Source organism: Haliotis asinina, chromosome 3 (genome assembly GCF_037392515.1).
Source record: "Haliotis asinina isolate JCU_RB_2024 chromosome 3, JCU_Hal_asi_v2, whole genome shotgun sequence".
In the NCBI taxonomy this organism is placed as follows: Eukaryota; Metazoa; Mollusca; class Gastropoda; order Lepetellida; family Haliotidae; genus Haliotis; species Haliotis asinina.
In genome coordinates this window covers 8491627-8505030 of record NC_090282.1, presented here as the reverse complement: position 1 = coordinate 8505030, position 13404 = coordinate 8491627, and the positions used below count along the sequence as shown (strand labels likewise).

The following is a 13404-nucleotide window of genomic DNA, read 5'->3' as shown; positions in this document are numbered from 1 at the left end:
ACATTGCCTGTAAAATATCAGCTTCCAATGTGGTCTAGTGGTTAGGATTCCTGGCTTTCACCCAGGCGGCCCGGGTTCGATTCCCGGCATTGGAACAAATTTTTTTACCATCTGACAAGAAATTGAGTTCAATTTCAAGAAGTATATATTAGTCACGTGCAAAGTCAAAAGTAAAAGGCATGCATATTACGTCATAGGAATAAATTCCTGGCTTTGGAACAATTAATTCATCTCACAAGAAAGTGAGTTCACATCAAGAAGTATACATATGTCATGCGTACAGTCAGAAGTAAAATACATGCATCTAAAGTCCTAGATTTATCTTCATGTACATCCCAGTGTCCACATCTTCCAATAAATACATCAGGTAAGCCAATGTGTCATTGCGCAAGACTATCCCACCCCTTACACAACAGTTGTTGAAACACACCACCAGACGTTTCCCTCGGCAAGGGCACATAACTTCCACCACATCAGTCACATCTTAAAGTGAGCCCCTTCTCGTCAGTTCCGTCTCTGTGGCGCAATCGGTTAGCGCGTTCGGCTGTTAACCGAAAGGTTGGTGGTTCAAGCCCACCCAGGGACGCACTTGCTTTTTGTAAACATCAGTACTTGATATTTCGCTCTTTTGGATTTTACAGATGTTTGTAGTTGACGCAAATACATGCTACAATACGATATATCAGTTTAAACAAGTCTCTAACACACTTGATATACATGTATTCATTAATGTCAGGTCGTCATTCTCATGCACAAGAACTCTGTGCACAAAGACGGCAGGAATACAGCCAGCATTCAGTCCTTCAACATTGCCTGTAAAATATCAGCTTCCAATGTGGTCTAGTGGTTAGGATTCCTGGCTTTCACCCAGGCGGCCCGGGTTCGATTCCCGGCATTGGAACAAATTCTTTTACCATCTGACAAGAAATTGAGTTCAATTTCAAGAAGTATATATTAGTCACGTGCAAAGTCAAAAGTAAAAGGCATGCATATTACGTCATAGGAATAAATTCCTGGCTTTGGAACAATTAATTCATCTCACAAGAAAGTGAGTTCACATCAAGAAGTATACATATGTCATGCGTACAGTCAGAAGTAAAATACATGCATCTAAAGTCCTAGATTTATCTTCATGTACATCCCAGTGTCCACATCTTCCAATAAATACATCAGGTAAGCCAATGTGTCATTGCGCAAGACTATCCCACCCCTTACACAACAGTTGTTGAAACACACCACCAGACGTTTCCCTCGGCAAGGGCACATAACTTCCACCACATCAGTCACATCTTAAAGTGAGCCCCATCTCGTCAGTTCCGTCTCTGTGGCGCAATCGGTTAACGCGTTCGGCTGTTAACCGAAAGGTTGGTGGTTCAAGCCCACCCAGGGACGCACTTGCTTTTTGTAAACATCAGTACTTGATATTTCGCTCTTTTGGATTTTACAGATGTTTGTAGTTGACGCAAATACATGCTACAATACGATATATCAGTTTAAACAAGTCTCTAACACACTTGATATACATGTATTCATTGATGTCAGGTCGTCATTCTCATGCACAAGAACTCTGTGCACAAAGACGGCAGGAATACAGCCAGCATTCAGTCCTTCAACATTGCCTGTAAAATATCAGCTTCCAATGTGGTCTAGTGGTTAGGATTCCTGGCTTTCACCCAGGCGGCCCGGGTTCGATTCCCGGCATTGGAACAAATTTTTTTACCATCTGACAAGAAATTGAGTTCAATTTCAAGAAGTATATATTAGTCACGTGCAAAGTCAAAAGTAAAAGGCATGCATATTACGTCATAGGAATAAATTCCTGGCTTTGGAACAATTAATTCATCTCACAAGAAAGTGAGTTCACATCAAGAAGTATACATATGTCATGCGTACAGTCAGAAGTAAAATACATGCATCTAAAGTCCTAGATTTATCTTCATGTACATCCCAGTGTCCACATCTTCCAATAAATACATCAGGTAAGCCAATGTGTCATTGCGCAAGACTATCCCACCCCTTACACAACAGTTGTTGAAACACACCACCAGACGTTTCCCTCGGCAAGGGCACATAACTTCCACCACATCAGTCACATCTTAAAGTGAGCCCCTTCTCGTCAGTTCCGTCTCTGTGGCGCAATCGGTTAGCGCGTTCGGCTGTTAACCGAAAGGTTGGTGGTTCAAGCCCACCCAGGGACGCACTTGCTTTTTGTAAACATCAGTACTTGATATTTCGCTCTTTTGGATTTTACAGATGTTTGTAGTTGACGCAAATACATGCTACAATACGATATATCAGTTTAAACAAGTCTCTAACACACTTGATATACATGTATTCATTAATGTCAGGTCGTCATTCTCATGCACAAGAACTCTGTGCACAAAGACGGCAGGAATACAGCCAGCATTCAGTCCTTCAACATTGCCTGTAAAATATCAGCTTCCAATGTGGTCTAGTGGTTAGGATTCCTGGCTTTCACCCAGGCGGCCCGGGTTCGATTCCCGGCATTGGAACAAATTCTTTTACCATCTGACAAGAAATTGAGTTCAATTTCAAGAAGTATATATTAGTCACGTGCAAAGTCAAAAGTAAAAGGCATGCATTTTACGTCATAGGAATAAATTCCTGGCTTTGGAACAATTAATTCATCTCACAAGAAAGTGAGTTCACATCAAGAAGTATACATATGTCATGCGTACAGTCAGAAGTAAAATACATGCATCTAAAGTCCTAGATTTATCTTCATGTACATCCCAGTGTCCACATCTTCCAATAAATACATCAGGTAAGCCAATGTGTCATTGTGCAAGACCATCCCACCCCTTACACAACAGTTGTTGAAACACACCACGAGAGCAAGGGCACATAGCTTCCACCACATCAGTCACATCTTAAAGTGAGCCCCATCTCGTCAGTTCCGACTCTGAGGCGCAATCGGTTAGCGCGTTCGGCTGTTAACCGAAAGGTTGGTGGTTCAAGCCCACCCAGGGACGCACTTGCTTTTTGTAAACATCAGTACTTGATATTTGGCTCTTTTGGATTTTACAGATGTTTGTAGTTGACGCAAATACATGCTACAATACGATATATCAGTTTAAACAAGTCTCTAACACACTTGATATACATGTATTCATTGATGTCAGGTCGTCATTCTCATGCACAAGAACTCTGTGCACAAAGACGGCAGGAATACAGCCAGCATTCAGTCCTTCAACATTGCCTGTAAAATATCAGCTTCCAATGTGGTCTAGTGGTTAGGATTCCTGGCTTTCACCCAGGCGGCCCGGGTTCGATTCCCGGCATTGGAACAAATTTTTTTACCATCTGACAAGAAATTGAGTTCAATTTCAAGAAGTATATATTAGTCACGTGCAAAGTCAAAAGTAAAAGGCATGCATATTACGTCATAGGAATAAATTCCTGGCTTTGGAACAATTAATTCATCTCACAAGAAAGTGAGTTCACATCAAGAAGTATACATATGTCATGCGTACAGTCAGAAGTAAAATACATGCATCTAAAGTCCTAGATTTATCTTCATGTACATCCCAGTGTCCACATCTTCCAATAAATACATCAGGTAAGCCAATGTGTCATTGCGCAAGACTATCCCACCCCTTACACAACAGTTGTTGAAACACACCACCAGACGTTTCCCTCGGCAAGGGCACATAACTTCCACCACATCAGTCACATCTTAAAGTGAGCCCCTTCTCGTCAGTTCCGTCTCTGTGGCGCAATCGGTTAGCGCGTTCGGCTGTTAACCGAAAGGTTGGTGGTTCAAGCCCACCCAGGGACGCACTTGCTTTTTGTAAACATCAGTACTTGATATTTCGCTCTTTTGGATTTTACAGATGTTTGTAGTTGACGCAAATACATGCTACAATACGATATATCAGTTTAAACAAGTCTCTAACACACTTGATATACATGTATTCATTAATGTCAGGTCGTCATTCTCATGCACAAGAACTCTGTGCACAAAGACGGCAGGAATACAGCCAGCATTCAGTCCTTCAACATTGCCTGTAAAATATCAGCTTCCAATGTGGTCTAGTGGTTAGGATTCCTGGCTTTCACCCAGGCGGCCCGGGTTCGATTCCCGGCATTGGAACAAATTCTTTTACCATCTGACAAGAAATTGAGTTCAATTTCAAGAAGTATATATTAGTCACGTGCAAAGTCAAAAGTAAAAGGCATGCATATTACGTCATAGGAATAAATTCCTGGCTTTGGAACAATTAATTCATCTCACAAGAAAGTGAGTTCACATCAAGAAGTATACATATGTCATGCGTACAGTCAGAAGTAAAATACATGCATCTAAAGTCCTAGATTTATCTTCATGTACATCCCAGTGTCCACATCTTCCAATAAATACATCAGGTAAGCCAATGTGTCATTGCGCAAGACTATCCCACCCCTTACACAACAGTTGTTGAAACACACCACCAGACGTTTCCCTCGGCAAGGGCACATAACTTCCACCACATCAGTCACATCTTAAAGTGAGCCCCATCTCGTCAGTTCCGTCTCTGTGGCGCAATCGGTTAACGCGTTCGGCTGTTAACCGAAAGGTTGGTGGTTCAAGCCCACCCAGGGACGCACTTGCTTTTTGTAAACATCAGTACTTGATATTTCGCTCTTTTGGATTTTACAGATGTTTGTAGTTGACGCAAATACATGCTACAATACGATATATCAGTTTAAACAAGTCTCTAACACACTTGATATACATGTATTCATTGATGTCAGGTCGTCATTCTCATGCACAAGAACTCTGTGCACAAAGACGGCAGGAATACAGCCAGCATTCAGTCCTTCAACATTGCCTGTAAAATATCAGCTTCCAATGTGGTCTAGTGGTTAGGATTCCTGGCTTTCACCCAGGCGGCCCGGGTTCGATTCCCGGCATTGGAACAAATTTTTTTACCATCTGACAAGAAATTGAGTTCAATTTCAAGAAGTATATATTAGTCACGTGCAAAGTCAAAAGTAAAAGGCATGCATATTACGTCATAGGAATAAATTCCTGGCTTTGGAACAATTAATTCATCTCACAAGAAAGTGAGTTCACATCAAGAAGTATACATATGTCATGCGTACAGTCAGAAGTAAAATACATGCATCTAAAGTCCTAGATTTATCTTCATGTACATCCCAGTGTCCACATCTTCCAATAAATACATCAGGTAAGCCAATGTGTCATTGCGCAAGACTATCCCACCCCTTACACAACAGTTGTTGAAACACACCACCAGACGTTTCCCTCGGCAAGGGCACATAACTTCCACCACATCAGTCACATCTTAAAGTGAGCCCCTTCTCGTCAGTTCCGTCTCTGTGGCGCAATCGGTTAGCGCGTTCGGCTGTTAACCGAAAGGTTGGTGGTTCAAGCCCACCCAGGGACGCACTTGCTTTTTGTAAACATCAGTACTTGATATTTCGCTCTTTTGGATTTTACAGATGTTTGTAGTTGACGCAAATACATGCTACAATACGATATATCAGTTTAAACAAGTCTCTAACACACTTGATATACATGTATTCATTAATGTCAGGTCGTCATTCTCATGCACAAGAACTCTGTGCACAAAGACGGCAGGAATACAGCCAGCATTCAGTCCTTCAACATTGCCTGTAAAATATCAGCTTCCAATGTGGTCTAGTGGTTAGGATTCCTGGCTTTCACCCAGGCGGCCCGGGTTCGATTCCCGGCATTGGAACAAATTCTTTTACCATCTGACAAGAAATTGAGTTCAATTTCAAGAAGTATATATTAGTCACGTGCAAAGTCAAAAGTAAAAGGCATGCATTTTACGTCATAGGAATAAATTCCTGGCTTTGGAACAATTAATTCATCTCACAAGAAAGTGAGTTCACATCAAGAAGTATACATATGTCATGCGTACAGTCAGAAGTAAAATACATGCATCTAAAGTCCTAGATTTATCTTCATGTACATCCCAGTGTCCACATCTTCCAATAAATACATCAGGTAAGCCAATGTGTCATTGTGCAAGACCATCCCACCCCTTACACAACAGTTGTTGAAACACACCACGAGAGCAAGGGCACATAGCTTCCACCACATCAGTCACATCTTAAAGTGAGCCCCATCTCGTCAGTTCCGACTCTGAGGCGCAATCGGTTAGCGCGTTCGGCTGTTAACCGAAAGGTTGGTGGTTCAAGCCCACCCAGGGACGCACTTGCTTTTTGTAAACATCAGTACTTGATATTTCGCTCTTTTGGATTTTACAGATGTTTGTAGTTGACGCAAATACATGCTACAATACGATATATCAGTTTAAACAAGTCTCTAACACACTTGATATACATGTATTCATTAATGTCAGATCGTCATTCTCATGCACAAGAACTCTGTGCACAAAGACGGCAGGAATACAGCCAGCATTCAGTCCTTCAACATTGCCTGTAAAATATCAGCTTCCAATGTGGTCTAGTGGTTAGGATTCCTGGCTTTCACCCAGGCGGCCCGGGTTCGATTCCCGGCATTGGAACAAATTCTTTTACCATCTGACAAGAAATTGAGTTCAATTTCAAGAAGTATATATTAGTCACGTGCAAAGTCAAAAGTAAAAGGCATGCATATTACGTCATAGGAACAAATTCCTGGCTTTGGAACAATTAATTCATCTCACAAGAAAGTGAGTTCACATCAAGAAGTATACATATGTCATGCGTACAGTCAGAAGTAAAATACATGCATCTAAAGTCCTAGATTTATCTTCATGTACATCCCAGTGTCCACATCTTCCAATAAATACATCAGGTAAGCCAATGTGTCATTGCGCAAGACTATCCCACCCCTTACACAACAGTTGTTGAAACACACCACCAGACGTTTCCCTCGGCAAGGGCACATAACTTCCACCACATCAGTCACATCTTAAAGTGAGCCCCTTCTCGTCAGTTCCGTCTCTGTGGCGCAATCGGTTAGCGCGTTCGGCTGTTAACCGAAAGGTTGGTGGTTCAAGCCCACCCAGGGACGCACTTGCTTTTTGTAAACATCAGTACTTGATATTTCGCTCTTTTGGATTTTACAGATGTTTGTAGTTGACGCAAATACATGCTACAATACGATATATCAGTTTAAACAAGTCTCTAACACACTTGATATACATGTATTCATTAATGTCAGGTCGTCATTCTCATGCACAAGAACTCTGTGCACAAAGACGGCAGGAATACAGCCGGCATTCAGTCCTTCAACATTGCCTGTAAAATATCAGCTTCCAATGTGGTCTAGTGGTTAGGATTCCTGGCTTTCACCCAGGCGGCCCGGGTTCGATTCCCGGCATTGGAACAAATTCTTTTACCATCTGACAAGAAATTGAGTTCAATTTCAAGAAGTATATATTAGTCACGTGCAAAGTCAAAAGTAAAAGGCATGCATTTTACGTCATAGGAATAAATTCCTGGCTTTGGAACAATTAATTCATCTCACAAGAAAGTGAGTTCACATCAAGAAGTATACATATGTCATGCGTACAGTCAGAAGTAAAATACATGCATCTAAAGTCCTAGATTTATCTTCATGTACATCCCAGTGTCCACATCTTCCAATAAATACATCAGGTAAGCCAATGTGTCATTGTGCAAGACCATCCCACCCCTTACACAACAGTTGTTGAAACACACCACGAGAGCAAGGGCACATAGCTTCCACCACATCAGTCACATCTTAAAGTGAGCCCCATCTCGTCAGTTCCGACTCTGAGGCGCAATCGGTTAGCGCGTTCGGCTGTTAACCGAAAGGTTGGTGGTTCAAGCCCACCCAGGGACGCACTTGCTTTTTGTAAACATCAGTACTTGATATTTCGCTCTTTTGGATTTTACAGATGTTTGTAGTTGACGCAAATACATGCTACAATACGATATATCAGTTTAAACAAGTCTCTAACACACTTGATATACATGTATTCATTAATGTCAGATCGTCATTCTCATGCACAAGAACTCTGTGCACAAAGACGGCAGGAATACAGCCAGCATTCAGTCCTTCAACATTGCCTGTAAAATATCAGCTTCCAATGTGGTCTAGTGGTTAGGATTCCTGGCTTTCACCCAGGCGGCCCGGGTTCGATTCCCGGCATTGGAACAAATTCTTTTACCATCTGACAAGAAATTGAGTTCAATTTCAAGAAGTATATATTAGTCACGTGCAAAGTCAAAAGTAAAAGGCATGCATATTACGTCATAGGAATAAATTCCTGGCTTTGGAACAATTAATTCATCTCACAAGAAAGTGAGTTCACATCAAGAAGTATACATATGTCATGCGTACAGTCAGAAGTAAAATACATGCATCTAAAGTCCTAGATTTATCTTCATGTACATCCCAGTGTCCACATCTTCCAATAAATACATCAGGTAAGCCAATGTGTCATTGCGCAAGACTATCCCACCCCTTACACAACAGTTGTTGAAACACACCACCAGACGTTTCCCTCGGCAAGGGCACATAACTTCCACCACATCAGTCACATCTTAAAGTGAGCCCCATCTCGTCAGTTCCGTCTCTGTGGCGCAATCGGTTAACGCGTTCGGCTGTTAACCGAAAGGTTGGTGGTTCAAGCCCACCCAGGGACGCACTTGCTTTTTGTAAACATCAGTACTTGATATTTCGCTCTTTTGGATTTTACAGATGTTTGTAGTTGACGCAAATACATGCTACAATACGATATATCAGTTTAAACAAGTCTCTAACACACTTGATATACATGTATTCATTGATGTCAGGTCGTCATTCTCATGCACAAGAACTCTGTGCACAAAGACGGCAGGAATACAGCCAGCATTCAGTCCTTCAACATTGCCTGTAAAATATCAGCTTCCAATGTGGTCTAGTGGTTAGGATTCCTGGCTTTCACCCAGGCGGCCCGGGTTCGATTCCCGGCATTGGAACAAATTTTTTTACCATCTGACAAGAAATTGAGTTCAATTTCAAGAAGTATATATTAGTCACGTGCAAAGTCAAAAGTAAAAGGCATGCATATTACGTCATAGGAATAAATTCCTGGCTTTGGAACAATTAATTCATCTCACAAGAAAGTGAGTTCACATCAAGAAGTATACATATGTCATGCGTACAGTCAGAAGTAAAATACATGCATCTAAAGTCCTAGATTTATCTTCATGTACATCCCAGTGTCCACATCTTCCAATAAATACATCAGGTAAGCCAATGTGTCATTGCGCAAGACTATCCCACCCCTTACACAACAGTTGTTGAAACACACCACCAGACGTTTCCCTCGGCAAGGGCACATAACTTCCACCACATCAGTCACATCTTAAAGTGAGCCCCTTCTCGTCAGTTCCGTCTCTGTGGCGCAATCGGTTAGCGCGTTCGGCTGTTAACCGAAAGGTTGGTGGTTCAAGCCCACCCAGGGACGCACTTGCTTTTTGTAAACATCAGTACTTGATATTTCGCTCTTTTGGATTTTACAGATGTTTGTAGTTGACGCAAATACATGCTACAATACGATATATCAGTTTAAACAAGTCTCTAACACACTTGATATACATGTATTCATTAATGTCAGGTCGTCATTCTCATGCACAAGAACTCTGTGCACAAAGACGGCAGGAATACAGCCAGCATTCAGTCCTTCAACATTGCCTGTAAAATATCAGCTTCCAATGTGGTCTAGTGGTTAGGATTCCTGGCTTTCACCCAGGCGGCCCGGGTTCGATTCCCGGCATTGGAACAAATTCTTTTACCATCTGACAAGAAATTGAGTTCAATTTCAAGAAGTATATATTAGTCACGTGCAAAGTCAAAAGTAAAAGGCATGCATTTTACGTCATAGGAATAAATTCCTGGCTTTGGAACAATTAATTCATCTCACAAGAAAGTGAGTTCACATCAAGAAGTATACATATGTCATGCGTACAGTCAGAAGTAAAATACATGCATCTAAAGTCCTAGATTTATCTTCATGTACATCCCAGTGTCCACATCTTCCAATAAATACATCAGGTAAGCCAATGTGTCATTGTGCAAGACCATCCCACCCCTTACACAACAGTTGTTGAAACACACCACGAGAGCAAGGGCACATAGCTTCCACCACATCAGTCACATCTTAAAGTGAGCCCCATCTCGTCAGTTCCGACTCTGAGGCGCAATCGGTTAGCGCGTTCGGCTGTTAACCGAAAGGTTGGTGGTTCAAGCCCACCCAGGGACGCACTTGCTTTTTGTAAACATCAGTACTTGATATTTCGCTCTTTTGGATTTTACAGATGTTTGTAGTTGACGCAAATACATGCTACAATACGATATATCAGTTTAAACAAGTCTCTAACACACTTGATATACATGTATTCATTAATGTCAGGTCGTCATTCTCATGCACAAGAACTCTGTGCACAAAGACGGCAGGAATACAGCCAGCATTCAGTCCTTCAACATTGCCTGTAAAATATCAGCTTCCAATGTGGTCTAGTGGTTAGGATTCCTGGCTTTCACCCAGGCGGCCCGGGTTCGATTCCCGGCATTGGAACAAATTCTTTTACCATCTGACAAGAAATTGAGTTCAATTTCAAGAAGTATATATTAGTCACGTGCAAAGTCAAAAGTAAAAGGCATGCATTTTGCGTCATAGGAATAAATTCCTGGCTTTGGAACAATTAATTCATCTCACAAGAAAGTGAGTTCACATCAAGAAGTATACATATGTCATGCGTACAGTCAGAAGTAAAATACATGCATCTAAAGTCCTAGATTTATCTTCATGTACATCCCAGTGTCCACATCTTCCAATAAATACATCAGGTAAGCCAATGTGTCATTGTGCAAGACCATCCCACCCCTTACACAACAGTTGTTGAAACACACCACGAGAGCAAGGGCACATAGCTTCCACCACATCAGTCACATCTTAAAGTGAGCCCCATCTCGTCAGTTCCGACTCTGTGGCGCAATCGGTTAGCGCGTTCGGCTGTTAACCGAAAGGTTGGTGGTTCAAGCCCACCCAGGGACGCACTTGCTTTTTGTAAACATCAGTACTTGATATTTCGCTCTTTTGGATTTTACAGATGTTTGTAGTTGACGCAAATACATGCTACAATACGATATATCAGTTTAAACAAGTCTCTAACACACTTGATATACATGTATTCATTAATGTCAGGTCGTCATTCTCTTGCACAAGAACTCTGTGCACAAAGACGGCAGGAATACAGCCAGCATTCAGTCCTTCAACATTGCCTGTAAAATATCAGCTTCCAATGTGGTCTAGTGGTTAGGATTCCTGGCTTTCACCCAGGCGGCCCGGGTTCGATTCCCGGCATTGGAACAAATTCTTTTACCATCTGACAAGAAATTGAGTTCAATTTCAAGAAGTATATATTAGTCACGTGCAAAGTCAAAAGTAAAAGGCATGCATATTACGTCATAGGAATAAATTCCTGGCTTTGGAACAATTAATTCATCTCACAAGAAAGTGAGTTCACATCAAGAAGTATACATATGTCATGCGTACAGTCAGAAGTAAAATACATGCATCTAAAGTCCTAGATTTATCTTCATGTACATCCCAGTGTCCACATCTTCCAATAAATACATCAGGTAAGCCAATGTGTCATTGCGCAAGACTATCCCACCCCTTACACAACAGTTGTTGAAACACACCACCAGACGTTTCCCTCGGCAAGGGCACATAACTTCCACCACATCAGTCACATCTTAAAGTGAGCCCCTTCTCGTCAGTTCCGTCTCTGTGGCGCAATCGGTTAGCGCGTTCGGCTGTTAACCGAAAGGTTGGTGGTTCAAGCCCACCCAGGGACGCACTTGCTTTTTGTAAACATCAGTACTTGATATTTCGCTCTTTTGGATTTTACAGATGTTTGTAGTTGACGCAATACATGCTACAATACGATATATCAGTTTAAACAAGTCTCTAACACACTTGATATATATGTATTCATTAATGTCAGGTCGTCATTCTCATGCACTAGAACTCTGTGCACAAAGACGGCAGGAATACAGCCAGCATTCAGTCCTTTAACATTGCCTGTAAAATATCAGCTTCCAATGTGGTCTAGTGGTTAGGATTCCTGGCTTTCACCCAGGCGGCCCGGGTTCGATTCCCGGCATTGGAACAAATTCTTTTACCATCTGACAAGAAACTGAGTTCAATTTCAAGAAGTATATATTAGTCACGTGCAAAGTCAAAAGTAAAAGGCATGCAGTTTACGTCATTGGAACAAATTCCTGGCTTTGAAACAATTAATTCATCTCACAAGAAAGTGAGTTCACATCACGAAGTATACATATGTCATGCGTACAGTCAGAAGTAAAATACATGCATCTAAAGTTCTAGATTTATCTTCATGTACATCCCAGTGTCCACATCTTCCAATAAATACATCAGGTAAGCCAATGTGTCATTGCGCAAGACTATCCCACCCCTTACACAACAGTTGTTGAAACACACCACCAGACGTTTCCCTCGGCAAGGGCACATAACTTCCACCACATCAGTCACATCTTAAAGTGAGCCCCATCTCGTCAGTTCCGTCTCTGTGGCGCAATCGGTTAGCGCGTTCGGCTGTTAACCGAAAGGTTGGTGGTTCAAGCCCACCCAGGGACGCACTTGCTTTTTGTAAACATCAGTACTTGATATTTCGCTCTTTTGGATTTTACAGATGTTTGTAGTTGACGCAAATACATGCTACAATACGATATATCAGTTTAAACAAGTCTCTAACACACTTGATATACATGTATTCATTAATGTCAGATCGTCATTCTCATGCACAAGAACTCTGTGCACAAAGACGGCAGGAATACAGCCAGCATTCAGTCCTTCAACATTGCCTGTAAAATATCAGCTTCCAATGTGGTCTAGTGGTTAGGATTCCTGGCTTTCACCCAGGCGGCCCGGGTTCGATTCCCGGCATTGGAACAAATTCTTTTACCATCTGACAAGAAATTGAGTTCAATTTCAAGAAGTATATATTAGTCACGTGCAAAGTCAAAAGTAAAAGGCATGCATTTTACGTCATAGGAATAAATTCCTGGCTTTGGAACAATTAATTCATCTCACAAGAAAGTGAGTTCACATCAAGAAGTATACATATGTCATGCGTACAGTCAGAAGTAAAATACATGCATCTAAAGTCCTAGATTTATCTTCATGTACATCCCAGTGTCCACATCTTCCAATAAATACATCAGGTAAGCCAATGTGTCATTGTGCAAGACCATCCCACCCTTTACACAACAGTTGTTGAAACACACCACGAGAGCAAGGGCACATAGCTTCCACCACATCAGTCACATCTTAAAGTGAGCCCCATCTCGTCAGTTCCGACTCTGTGGCGCAATCGGTTAGCGCGTTCGGCTGTTAACCGAAAGGTTGGTGGTTCAAGCCC

The 13404-nt window shown here is 41.8% G+C and overlaps 25 non-coding genes across 25 annotated transcripts; all 25 read left to right on the top strand.

Moving 5' to 3' along the window:
* Nucleotides 1-23: 23 nt before the first annotated feature.
* Trnae-uuc (transfer RNA glutamic acid (anticodon UUC)) lies at nucleotides 24-95 on the top strand. The gene has a single exon. It is a non-coding gene; the product is annotated as a tRNA-Glu (tRNA).
* Nucleotides 96-512: 417 nt separating this feature from the next.
* Nucleotides 513-586, top strand: Trnan-guu (transfer RNA asparagine (anticodon GUU)). Its single transcript has one exon. It is a non-coding gene; the product is annotated as a tRNA-Asn (tRNA).
* Nucleotides 587-829: 243 nt separating this feature from the next.
* On the top strand, nucleotides 830-901 carry Trnae-uuc (transfer RNA glutamic acid (anticodon UUC)). The gene has a single exon. It is a non-coding gene; the product is annotated as a tRNA-Glu (tRNA).
* Nucleotides 902-1635: 734 nt separating this feature from the next.
* On the top strand, nucleotides 1636-1707 carry Trnae-uuc (transfer RNA glutamic acid (anticodon UUC)). The gene has a single exon. It is a non-coding gene; the product is annotated as a tRNA-Glu (tRNA).
* A 417-nt stretch (nucleotides 1708-2124) lies between these two features.
* Nucleotides 2125-2198, top strand: Trnan-guu (transfer RNA asparagine (anticodon GUU)). The gene has a single exon. It is a non-coding gene; the product is annotated as a tRNA-Asn (tRNA).
* Nucleotides 2199-2441: 243 nt separating this feature from the next.
* Trnae-uuc (transfer RNA glutamic acid (anticodon UUC)) lies at nucleotides 2442-2513 on the top strand. Its single transcript has one exon. It is a non-coding gene; the product is annotated as a tRNA-Glu (tRNA).
* Nucleotides 2514-3236: 723 nt separating this feature from the next.
* On the top strand, nucleotides 3237-3308 carry Trnae-uuc (transfer RNA glutamic acid (anticodon UUC)). Its single transcript has one exon. It is a non-coding gene; the product is annotated as a tRNA-Glu (tRNA).
* Nucleotides 3309-3725: 417 nt separating this feature from the next.
* On the top strand, nucleotides 3726-3799 carry Trnan-guu (transfer RNA asparagine (anticodon GUU)). Its single transcript has one exon. It is a non-coding gene; the product is annotated as a tRNA-Asn (tRNA).
* Nucleotides 3800-4042: 243 nt separating this feature from the next.
* On the top strand, nucleotides 4043-4114 carry Trnae-uuc (transfer RNA glutamic acid (anticodon UUC)). Its single transcript has one exon. It is a non-coding gene; the product is annotated as a tRNA-Glu (tRNA).
* A 734-nt stretch (nucleotides 4115-4848) lies between these two features.
* Nucleotides 4849-4920, top strand: Trnae-uuc (transfer RNA glutamic acid (anticodon UUC)). Its single transcript has one exon. It is a non-coding gene; the product is annotated as a tRNA-Glu (tRNA).
* A 417-nt stretch (nucleotides 4921-5337) lies between these two features.
* Trnan-guu (transfer RNA asparagine (anticodon GUU)) lies at nucleotides 5338-5411 on the top strand. Its single transcript has one exon. It is a non-coding gene; the product is annotated as a tRNA-Asn (tRNA).
* Nucleotides 5412-5654: 243 nt separating this feature from the next.
* Trnae-uuc (transfer RNA glutamic acid (anticodon UUC)) lies at nucleotides 5655-5726 on the top strand. Its single transcript has one exon. It is a non-coding gene; the product is annotated as a tRNA-Glu (tRNA).
* Nucleotides 5727-6449: 723 nt separating this feature from the next.
* Nucleotides 6450-6521, top strand: Trnae-uuc (transfer RNA glutamic acid (anticodon UUC)). Its single transcript has one exon. It is a non-coding gene; the product is annotated as a tRNA-Glu (tRNA).
* Nucleotides 6522-6938: 417 nt separating this feature from the next.
* Nucleotides 6939-7012, top strand: Trnan-guu (transfer RNA asparagine (anticodon GUU)). The gene has a single exon. It is a non-coding gene; the product is annotated as a tRNA-Asn (tRNA).
* A 243-nt stretch (nucleotides 7013-7255) lies between these two features.
* Trnae-uuc (transfer RNA glutamic acid (anticodon UUC)) lies at nucleotides 7256-7327 on the top strand. The gene has a single exon. It is a non-coding gene; the product is annotated as a tRNA-Glu (tRNA).
* A 723-nt stretch (nucleotides 7328-8050) lies between these two features.
* Trnae-uuc (transfer RNA glutamic acid (anticodon UUC)) lies at nucleotides 8051-8122 on the top strand. Its single transcript has one exon. It is a non-coding gene; the product is annotated as a tRNA-Glu (tRNA).
* A 734-nt stretch (nucleotides 8123-8856) lies between these two features.
* Trnae-uuc (transfer RNA glutamic acid (anticodon UUC)) lies at nucleotides 8857-8928 on the top strand. Its single transcript has one exon. It is a non-coding gene; the product is annotated as a tRNA-Glu (tRNA).
* A 417-nt stretch (nucleotides 8929-9345) lies between these two features.
* Trnan-guu (transfer RNA asparagine (anticodon GUU)) lies at nucleotides 9346-9419 on the top strand. Its single transcript has one exon. It is a non-coding gene; the product is annotated as a tRNA-Asn (tRNA).
* A 243-nt stretch (nucleotides 9420-9662) lies between these two features.
* On the top strand, nucleotides 9663-9734 carry Trnae-uuc (transfer RNA glutamic acid (anticodon UUC)). Its single transcript has one exon. It is a non-coding gene; the product is annotated as a tRNA-Glu (tRNA).
* Nucleotides 9735-10457: 723 nt separating this feature from the next.
* Nucleotides 10458-10529, top strand: Trnae-uuc (transfer RNA glutamic acid (anticodon UUC)). Its single transcript has one exon. It is a non-coding gene; the product is annotated as a tRNA-Glu (tRNA).
* A 723-nt stretch (nucleotides 10530-11252) lies between these two features.
* Trnae-uuc (transfer RNA glutamic acid (anticodon UUC)) lies at nucleotides 11253-11324 on the top strand. The gene has a single exon. It is a non-coding gene; the product is annotated as a tRNA-Glu (tRNA).
* A 417-nt stretch (nucleotides 11325-11741) lies between these two features.
* Nucleotides 11742-11815, top strand: Trnan-guu (transfer RNA asparagine (anticodon GUU)). The gene has a single exon. It is a non-coding gene; the product is annotated as a tRNA-Asn (tRNA).
* Nucleotides 11816-12057: 242 nt separating this feature from the next.
* Nucleotides 12058-12129, top strand: Trnae-uuc (transfer RNA glutamic acid (anticodon UUC)). Its single transcript has one exon. It is a non-coding gene; the product is annotated as a tRNA-Glu (tRNA).
* Nucleotides 12130-12546: 417 nt separating this feature from the next.
* Trnan-guu (transfer RNA asparagine (anticodon GUU)) lies at nucleotides 12547-12620 on the top strand. Its single transcript has one exon. It is a non-coding gene; the product is annotated as a tRNA-Asn (tRNA).
* A 243-nt stretch (nucleotides 12621-12863) lies between these two features.
* On the top strand, nucleotides 12864-12935 carry Trnae-uuc (transfer RNA glutamic acid (anticodon UUC)). The gene has a single exon. It is a non-coding gene; the product is annotated as a tRNA-Glu (tRNA).
* Nucleotides 12936-13404: the final 469 nt, after the last annotated feature.